Source organism: Pinus tabuliformis, chromosome 3_1 (genome assembly GCF_031772625.1).
Source record: "Pinus tabuliformis cultivar Carrire ecotype Pingquan chromosome 3_1, CPIR1, whole genome shotgun sequence".
NCBI classification, from domain to species: Eukaryota; Viridiplantae; Streptophyta; class Pinopsida; order Pinales; family Pinaceae; genus Pinus; species Pinus tabuliformis.
Window position 1 is genome coordinate 707033829 of NC_142301.1, and position 11406 is coordinate 707045234.

Sequence of the window (11406 nt, forward strand, 5' to 3'; positions counted from 1 at the left end):
GTCGCAAAACTAAACGAAAACAGAAATGCGAGCTCCAACAAGGCGCAAGTATATTGTGCGATGGGTTGGCGCTCCGTTTTTATAGTGTAGGCTGGGCAAAGCGAACAAGGGCAGGCCGACGCATTGGAGGGGCGTTTGGATGACTGTTCGGGGCGCTGGCTACACGATGGTGAGGTCGGCCGGACGAAGGTCGACGCTCTTCGTTTGGGAGTATAAACACATGAAGATGCGCTCATTTGGAGCAAGCACCTTCGCATCTCATCTTCGCACAATTGGAAGTGCGCACAAGGAGAAGTGCGAAGTAACCGCAGGTCGCACTATGGGATGTGCCCGCTGAGTCGGGCGACGGAGTATTGCGGAGTGTCGGTTGTAGTGTGGGCGGTGGAGCGCATGGGCGCCCACCCGCCAAGGTTACACGAAGTTTTGGTTTGGGTTGGGCACGAGTCGTGCACGGGTGCGCTCGCCCGTTCAACGAAGGAACTTGTGTATATTGTATATTGTTTCGATTGAAGGTTGAGGCAGACTGCCGTGCGCTCTTGCACGGGCGGGCGCCCGCCTTATTTATGAACGCCGGTGGAGCGTTCGCTCCTGGTCATTGTAATCTTTCGCATATATAATAAAAGATTACTTCTCTTATATTATTGGGTTATTATTGTTCTTGTATTATTGATGAATTCTGCACATTAATAATGTTAATTCATGATTATTACGAATTTTTCAAGGCATAGTTCGTAAAGTTAATTAACGATGGATAAAGTTATTAACTTAGGCGGTGCCGCACCTGGCCAATTTAAGGAAAAAAGCATTGGGGCCGTGACAGGTCGTATCAGAGCAGGTTCACGACGAGTGAAGCCGGTGTATGATGAAGATGATACACACCTGCACTTCATGACAGGTGGTATCAGAGCTGATTCAGGGTTGAAGAAGCTTGATGAACAAGGAAGAGTTATGGAGAAATCGTGGATGAACAGTCTGGGTTTCGTGGACTTGATGGTTCATGGCAAGACCATTCAAGCTCTAGTGGACACGGGTGCCACTCATAACTTCATGACGACACGGTTGGCGAAAGAGGTTGGACTGATGATCTTCCCATCGAATGTGGAAGTCAAGGTAGTGAACTCTAGAGCTAAAGTGGCGGGATTGGTACACGAAGTACCTGTGCACATAAGAGACTGGAAGGGTCAGTTGGACTTCACAGTGATGGAGATGAACGACTTTGATATGATACTCGGACATGATTTCTTGAAGGGCAACAAGGCTATTGTTGTCCCCTTCTGTGATGAGGTGGTGCTGGTTGGAAAGACACAAACTTGGACTTTGCCCACTCATAGGCAAAGGAGGGAAGTCAAGGGGCAGCATGTTTCGGCACTAAGTTTGGAGAAGGCTATGAAGGAGTCAGATATGGAGACATATGCGGTGATGTTCAAGGATGTCGAAGGCGATGGAGTGGGGACGCCTGTTCCAGCTAAGATATCTGATGTGCTAACCAAATATGTGGATTTGATGCCTGATGAGCTTCCGAAGAAACTTCCACCAAGGCGTGCAGTGGACCATAGCATTGAGCTTGAGCCAGGAAAGCAACCCCGGCTAAAGCACCTTATCGGTTGTCAGGACCTGAGTTGGAGGAATTGAAACAATAGTTAAAAGAGTTAACTGATGCAGATTTCATTAGACCTTCAAGGTCCCCTTATGGAGCTCTAGTATTATTCCAGCGGAAGAAGGATTTGAATGAGCTACGGATGTGCTGTGATTACCGTGCATTGAACAAGAAGACGATAAGGAACAGGTATCCTTTGCCATTGGCTGCTGATTTCTTTGATAAGCTTGTGAAAGCCCGAGTGTTTTCCAAGCTGGACTTGAGTCATGGGTATTATCAGGTGCTGATAGCTGAAGGAGACGAGAAGAAGACCACAATAGTAACAAGGTATGGTAGCTTTGAGTTCCTTGTTATGCCATTCGGGTTGTGCAACGCTCCTGCTACATTTTGCACTTTGATGAATGATGTCCTACGACCATACTTGGATTCGTTCGTAGTAGTGTACTTGGACGATATAGTGGTGTTCAGTGACAACATGGAGGATCATAAGAAGCACTTGGCGATGTTGTTCGAGGCACTGAGGACAAATCAGTTGTTCCTTGGGCATATTGTTGGTCAAGGGTACATACGGATGGAGCCGAGGAGAGTAAAGGCGATTGAGGACTGGGTTGAACCGAAGAATGTCCATGAGATGAGGGTGTTCTTGGGCATGACCAACTACCAACAAACGTTTGTAGAGGGGTACTCCAAGGTGACATAGGCACTGATAGACTTATTGAAGAAAGACAAGAGGTGGAGTTGGACGAGCAAATGTCAAGAGGCATTTTATGACTTGAAGAAGAGGATGGTTACAACACAGATACTGAAGTTGCCTGACTTCGAGAGACCATTTGAGGTGCACATTGATGCTTCAGATTTTTCCATAGGAGGTGTTCTTATGCAGGATTGGCATCCGGTGGCATACGAGAGTCGGAAGTTGCAACATAGAGAACGGAGGTATCTGGTTCATGAGAAGGAGATGACTGCCATCATCCATTGTCTTCATGTGTGGAGGCATTACCTAATTTGGAAGCCATTTGTTGTCAAGGGTGACAACGTTGTAGCAAGTTATTTTGCATCACAACCGAAGCTTTCTGCGAAACAAGCTCGTTGGCAGGACTTCTTGGTAGAATTCGACATGACTATCGAGTATAGACTGGGGAGGCACAATGCGGTAGCAGATGCCCTTAACATGAAGGGACAACTTGCGGCATTGGAGGGAGAAGACCGGGCGGCTAGGAGTAGGAGTCAAGTTCAAATGTCGGAAGAGATGCAGAATAAGATCAAGGAAAGTGTTGAAACCAATACTTTGGCGCAGAATATAGTGAAGCAGATAAAGGAGGGGAAGACACAAAAGTTCTTTCTACGAGACGGGTTCTTGTTCTTTGGAAACCGACTCTATGTTCCAAAGTCATCTGGACTTAGGAGGCACCTTTTGAAGGAGTGCCACGACTCGCCATGGGTTGACCACCCAGGGATGTGTCATTCTTTGGCATTGTTGGAGAGAGGATTCTTTTTGGAGAAGATGCGGGAGGATGTAGAGGAGTATGTACATACGTGCATCATTTGTTTCACCGTATTCGCAAGTTGCTTTCAATGTGACAGCTATTACTACTTTGGGAAAATAAGGTCAAAGAGGGTGGGCAGCGATGGTGCTGGCGCTCCACTGAAGTCAGATGACTTAGTGTATATAATGTATTAATTTATATTTATACGGGTTTCATATTTTGGTAGTGTGATTTAAAAAGTATTTAATATAATGGTAAATATATATATACCAAGTTTAGATATGTGACGTTTCCTTTATATCAGGTTAATCGTAACAAACTTCAAAAAATGTTTCTCAATGTAATAAAATATAATTTTATTTAATTTTTTAGGTTGGTTTTATCCACATCTCTTTTATAATATGTAAACATGTGTTTTGTCAGTATTATTTATGTTACACTATCTTAATAGGTATGGCATTTCAGAATCCATGTGCGCAACGCGCGAGACCAGGATTTAAGCTACCATGACATCACCATAATGTGGGCTATGTAAATGCTTTTAGTCGTTTAGGGGACTGGAAATATCGCTATAAAAGGAAGGTTGGCAGTGTACGAACTCAAGCAAAAGTTGTGGCTAATGCAGTGTTGACAAGGAAATGCCCGTCAGAAAAATGAAGCTTATTAGCTTAGCGGCCATGGCGATCGCTCTAGTCACCATGGCGATGATGAATTTGTTTATTGTGTCTGCAGAGCAGTGCGGACGGCAAGCAAGCGGAGCGCTCTGTCCCGGTGGCTTATGCTGCAGCCAATGGGGATGGTGCGGCAACACACCGGCCCATTGCGGGCAGCAATGTCAAAGCCAATGCGGAGGATCGAGTCCCACCACTCCCTCGCCCACTTCCGGTGGCCAGGGAGTCTCATCTATCATAACTCAAAACGTCTTCAATGAGTTATTGAAGCATAAAGACGATGCCGGTTGCAAGGCGAAGGGATTCTACTCCTACAATGCCTTCATTGCTGCTGCCAATGCTTTTCCCGCCTTCGGCACCACCGGCGATCTTTCCACTCGAACAAGAGAGCTCGCTGCTTTCTTTGGCCAAACCTCCCACGAAACCACAGGTCATATTTACGCCTCAATTCCTCCGTTATTTTTTGTCTGATATTACTTACTTTATGGCTCATTTTGGAAGAATATTGATAAACAGGCGGATGGCCGACGGGGGTTATTGTATCTAAGAGGAGCAAGGCAATCCTCCCGCCCAGTACTGCCAGCCAACCTCCCAGTGGCCCTGTGCATCCGGAAAGAGATACTACGGACGAGGGCCAGTTCAATTATCATGGTCGGTCGTTTCTAAATCTTCTCAATTTTAATTTCTTTAATTGCATTCTGCACAGACCCACCCAAAAAATTATCTGAATGAAACTTAAGTCTAATGCGCCGTTTGCTCAATTTGATTTGTACTATTCAGGAACTACAACTATGGACCGGCCGGCAAAGCAATCGGATTCGACGGCATAAACAACCCGGACATTGTTGCTAGCGATGCCACGGTCTCTTTTAAGACAGCGGTGTGGTTCTGGATGACTGCACAGTCTCCTAAGCCTTCCTGCCACGACGTAATGACCGGGAGATGGAGTCCCTCCGGTACCGACAGTGCCGCCGGGAGAGCGCCGGGATATGGAGCGGTTACTAACATCATCAACGGTGGGCTGGAGTGCGGTATAGGCAGCGACCCGAGGCAGCAGGACCGTATCGGCTTCTACAAAAGATACTGCGACATTCTAGGCGTGAGCTACGGATCAAACCTGGACTGCAACAACCAGAGGCCTTTCGGCTCCGCTGTTTAATCTGAACCTTCTGTGGTGTCCTTTGTGTTGTTATTGTTGAGCCCGTTTGATCACGGCCATTTGTTTGCCGTGCATGGGAAATAATAAAATATATGATAATTCGATGAGGATGGCGTGATTTGTTAACTGCTGAAATTAATGTAAGTTGAGTGTTAATCATGATTAAGGATCCATAATTATTATAGTCAATATTTATTAAGGTTTCCAGTATGGGGATTTCAGTACGCACTGTTCCGAATTTTAGTTTATTAATTTTACCAATGAAATAATAAAAAGGTTTAGAATATGTGGAAATTCCAAATTAGGTACGCACAATTTCGAATTTTAATTAATTAATTTTATAAATGAAACCATAAGAACAATGCCATCCCAGAATCGGTGTGCTGAGAGAAAAGACAACACGCTCCAAATTAAAAGTCCAAGATAAATTTTGTGATTCGCTGGTCAAATGTAGTCCAAAATTTTATATGACTGTCAACCTTTCTCAGGTTTCTTCTAAATGGTTAAAATGATTTAAGGAATCGTCAAAACCTTTAAATTTGACGAGTTATTTCCTTTTAACATGCCTACCTAGATGGTGACTTACTCCTTATACTTCGACCCCTTACTTTTGGTGACTTACTCATACTTCGAACCCTTCGAATTTTAAAATAGAACTTAAATACACATTAGTTATTTCCTTTTAACATGCCTACCTAGATGGTGGTGACTTACTCCTTATACTTCGACCCCTTACTTTTGGTGACTTACTCATACTTCGAACCCTTCGAATTTTAAAATAGAACTTAAATACACATTATTTTACACATGAATATTACAAATCAGAAATATTTGGTCGATTTATTTTTTATTACCTTAGTTTTGCCACTATTATTTATATAATTGATTATTATGGAATGAAAACACGAAGATGAATATGATTTTTATAGATGTCATGATTATTAAAATTTTTAAAAATCATGAAGTTTCATCTGCTAATTAAATTTAAAAATATAATATATTAGTAAGTATAAATTAGGTTAAACAAAATAATGCATATTTTTTATTTTAAGTTGATTTTATTGTTTTTCTCATCCAGCTAATATAAGGGGCCGACTTCTATGATATTTGGAGAATTGCATGTTTTTTTATTACTTCATGGATTATGGCAGGAAGCCCACACAAGTTAAATGTTATTCAATATTTTAAGTGGTATAGTATTTCAAGTAGTATAAGGAAGTATAAGAGTATATTTCAAGTGGTACAGTATTTTAAGTGGTATAAGCAGGTATAAGAGTACTCTATGTGAGAATTATTATATTGGTAGAGCTGGAGAGAAAATTTGGTAGCGAGGAGATCATCCATCATCTCTTCCCCACATAAGGGTAGTGACCAGTAAGCCCAAATACCTGGTTGTTCTCTCCAATAATTGTTATAACTCATGGTTTTTCGTTTTTTATGTAGATGTATGTCAAGGTATACCACAACTAACATATTTTTATAAAATTCTATTTACAAAATGTTTTAGTTAAACGAAAGGTTAATAACATCAAGACTTTCCAGACTTTCCATTTATGTTACTAATATAATAAATAATTTTTATTTTTATTTTTTAAATTTTATGTAATCTTATTTAACACATTTTTATAAAATTCTATTTACAAAATGTTTTAGTTAAACGAAAGGTTAATAACATCAAGACTTTCCAGACTTTCCATTTATTTTACTAATATCATATATATATATATATATATATATTTCTATGTAATCTTATTTGACATAATTTAAAACACTTAACTTCCACAAAAAAATTCTAAATTTTTACCTTCTATCTATTTATTTATTAATAAAAATATAAAATTATAATTTAGTAAATATAATTTATTTCAAATATTTAGAAAAGTATTACTATCTTATGTGAACTATTAAATTTTTAATAAATAATTTTTATAATAACTTCATCTTATATATATATGATGATGATAATGGTGGTGGTTAACGTCCACTGAGACCAAACTTTGGTTTATTGGACCTAAAGAAACAAATTATTTAGTTTCATTTAAGATTTTATTCCTATGCTCAAAAAGCTTGGAGAGAAGCCTCCTGAGCTCACGATAATTTTGACATCATAAAAGGCTAGCAAGGTCAGTACTGCAACAAAGATTATGAAACTAAGATCTAATGTGGTTGTACACGGGGCACTCTAAGAGGAAGTGATTTTCATCCTTGATGTTCATATTCTCATAGAGATGGAAAATCCTTTCCATCCATGGTGTTTTAGGAACTGCCCAATGACCCGTTTCACTATGGAGCTCATGAGAGTTTGTTCTACTGTTGGCTATATTAATTTTCTTCTTTGAGCTAGTTAAAACAGAGAGATATTTTTGATCTTCTAGGGTGGGGTTGATGACCTCCTTATAATATCTTAATTTTCTTTTAGCTACTAAATCTTTCTCACACCATATTTTTTCTTTGAACTTAGAAGTAAAAATATTTTTAATGTTATTAATGTTTTGCAATGCAACATTCTCGTCGATCTCCCAATGGTTTAACCAAGCCTTGGTGTCTTTATGCCAACCTCGTTTGAGCCTTAGGTGGTTTTGGCTGGAATTTAAAGCTAGCTTAAGAAGTCTATGGTCCCCTATGTTATTAAGTTTGTGTTTGTACAATGGAAGCCTAGTCATAGCTAGGCTCTCAATAGGGGAAAGACCCACTTCTATAAGGAGAATAGGATATGGTGTATTGCTTTTAATTTTGAGGTTATACGTTATAAAACGAATATGGATTTGCTCAATCTTTCTCCAAGATTCTCTAGAGATGCTGCAACCCACAAACCTCACATCCATATAAGATAACAGGAGTGACTAAAGTTTCAAAGAGGAACTTTTTTCTATCCCACATTACGAGGTTTTCCATTTTACAATTATTTTCAAGACCAAAATAAGCTCTCCACCCCCCATTAATCCTTTTCTCAATGCTATAGTTCCAGTTGAGCTTGTGATGAATATCAATTCCTAGATACTTGTAAGAAGACACTTCCTCCAAGTTACTATTGTCATACATAAAATTAGCGTAAGCGTCCTTCTTGGATTTGATAATCATAACTTTTTTTTTGTCAGTGTTAACAGTGATACCCATGGTAAAGCAAAAATCTTTTAGAAGTCTAAGTTTCTTATCAAGATCAGATGGGAACCTTGCGAGAAGAACAATATTGTGAGCATAGAGAAGAAGGATGATGGCTATCCCAACTAAGATCGTGCCAACACAACCCACTTCCTCCAAAAAACCTTCTAGCTTGTCGATGTAAATGCCAAATAGGGTAGAGGAGAGAAAAAAACCTTGTTTAACTCCAATATTACACTTAATATCTTTCGACCACCCCTCATTTCTCTTTAACTTAGCAATTACATTCTCATATAACCTTATAACAATAACTCTCAACTCAAAAAAGAAAATATTAATACCATATTTAACATCAAAATATTAATACAAAATTAACCTTAGGAATTCACTTTTCAAATACCTTTTCACCTACCCTCACAACTAGCACTTTTTATATTAATACCATATTTAACATCAAAATATTAATACAAAATTGACTTTAGGAATTCACTTTTCAAATACCTTTTCACCTACCCTCACAACTAGCACTTTTTAGCATTGTATGCTCCAAAGTGCGTAGCCAATATAATCGTTTTGTATGTATGGCTTCACTTCTCATGGTGACACTAAGATTCCTGGTGAATGATCTTATTGTCATGGACACTTATTGTTTTGTTCAACCTTCTATTACATTTGTAGTAATATCATCATCATATATGATCTACTTTTGTGTATTTAGTTTTTGTCATGAACATATTACTAGCAAAAGGTTTTAACGTGGAGTGAAAAAATGTTATAATTGATATAAATCTTTAAAATATGAAATTGGTAATTATTTTATATTTTATAAAAAAAAAATATTTATTTGTATGGTTATGAAGTATTATTTTATTAATGATATAAATACAATATTTAAGGTTAATATAAAGTTGTCAATTGAATTTAATTGAATTTAATTGGGGTGATTTTATAGAATTGTTTCTATTTTTTTTAGATTAAAATATTATAAAGTGACATGTTAAGTTCTTTTCCCATTTTGTAATAAAATCTTATTTAATGATAGATTAATCGTATCATGACAATTTGAGGTCTATTATGTATTACATTTCAGCATTCTAGCTTTTTAGTAAATCTAGGAGAGTGTTCTCATTCTAGCTCCTCCAATTTGATTCCTCCAAGGTATCAATCAAGACCACAACCTTATAAGTTCCTCTTATATAGTGACCATTTTGTTTTTTCACAAAGTTAAAATATTGCAACTTTCTAGCTCAACAAAACTATGAGATTATAACCTTCTTGCTCCTCCAAATCCATTATGTATCATATTATTAAACTTTTGGCATTAATTGATCAATACCATGACACCATTTTGTCAGTAAACCTATGCAATTGCAATTTTCTAACTCTTCCAATTGCACTATTTATAATATTATTGCAAGTATGACATAAAATTGTGACTTTATTCTTTTTAGATCATCACCATTGTGTAAATAAAGTTAAAAAATTTCCATTTTGTAATAAAATTAAAAAATTACAACCTTAATCAAAGAAATTTTATTTTGATATTTATAAAGAGCATAATAATTTTGCATACTCACTTTCAAAGGAGGAACTCCTCCTCCCTCATGACACTAGCCATTTGGATGAATTTACACTATATATTTGGATGAATTTATAGATTATATGTTAGTTTCCCGGGAAAGTATAATTTTTAATAATTATAAGCACTTTCCTATTATATAATATAGACTTCTTATGCACAAATTTGGTGGATTTTGGAATAGAAATTTGAGTGTTTATTTAATTTTTCTAACCACAACTCACTTTAATAAATAATAAATATTTAAAAATATTTGTCTTTTTATGTAGTTAATTGACATATAAAATATATTTTCAATTTTATAAATTTGAAATAAATAATATGGTTTTTTTGAAAAAAAAAATATTATTTAAAAATTTGTATAATACAATTTAGGAAAATATATAAACTAGCACTTTATAGATATATAACATATTAATAAATGGTAAAAAATTAAATTAATAGTATAATTTAGAAAGAATTCGCATAAACATTATAGCATACTATTAAAAGAACAAAATATTATAAAATTTGAGAAGGGATGTCATTAAAAATTATAACATACTATTATAAGAACAAAATATTATAAAATTTGCGAAGAGATATCATTCAAATATTGTTGGTCGTTTAACTCATTGAAGTGAGAAGACATATCATTCCATTATTGTTTGTCGTTTGATCGGTTGAAGTGCACTTTAGGAATTTTTATTTTAATATTTTTTAATTTTATTTTTTATTTATTTTTATTTTTTTATTTTTTTATAATAATAAGTTATATTTTCTCTATAAACTTACAGTGTTTTTGATTTTTTATTATTTTTTAGTGATATAATTTTTATACGTGTAATTTGGCTAAGTAATAATTTGATCTTCACTTTTTCAACAATGGAAAATTTTAAGATTAGTATTTGTAAGTGGGTTAATTTTCTATGTTTTGAAAAAAAAAAATACTAATTTTTATTTTTTCTAAAAATGATACACCTAAATTGTATAGTATAAAACTATTTTACTTTAAAAATCACCAAGAATTCATGGACACAATATGAATTCATTAGAAATTTGAATATTTTTACAAAATTATCACCAAACATCTTACAATTTACATATTAGGGACGGGTAAAAGTCACCAAGATTTATATACTTCTAGATAAATGTCTATCCCTAAATTTTTTGCTTTTTAGAAGTCGATTGTGTATCATTTTAACAAGGGGAAAATATACATAAGTAATGTATAAGTTAAATACGTGTAGGTTTCTGACTAGCACAACCACATTAATAAATATGGTTGATATACGTCACTAAGCATATCCATGTTTCATTATTATTTGTATAAATATTGAAATAGTTACAAAATTTGAGCATTCTAATATTAACACAAAAATTATATTAATGAAATATTTTACAATTGTTAGAATGTTGACAGTTATTATCAATAAGATATGTCTTTGATAGTATAATTCATAAGCTTGGATCTGAAAAGGATAATTATAAATAATTATCTAAATTGAAAATGAAACAATATATAATGAAAATTAAAATAAGTGAAAAGTAAAAAAATATTACAATTTACATTAATAAAAATTTATTTTGAAAATTTCTATAGTTATTTCAAAAGTTCAGGAAGCTTTATGCTTTTCAATATTTTAAATTGCATAGTTATTGTTTTTGTTAAGTTTAAAAGTTGAAATTTTATTGAAATAAACGTGGTTAATATACGCTGATAAACCTAAGCGAATAATATTAAATTCAAGGGATTAATATTATAAACCTAATGTATATAAACCCTAAGATAAATATTATGAAATAAACATGGTTGACCAAGGTTGATTTCC

The 11406-nt window shown here is 35.4% G+C and overlaps 1 pseudogene across 1 annotated transcript; it reads left to right on the plus strand.

Moving 5' to 3' along the window:
* Positions 1-3705: 3705 nt before the first annotated feature.
* On the plus strand, positions 3706-4998 carry LOC149189135 (endochitinase-like; annotated as a pseudogene). The gene is made up of 3 exons (XR_016255596.1): positions 3706-4210; positions 4272-4406; positions 4536-4998. The product of XR_016255596.1 is annotated as an endochitinase-like (transcript).
* The last annotated feature ends 6408 nt before the right edge of the window (positions 4999-11406 follow it).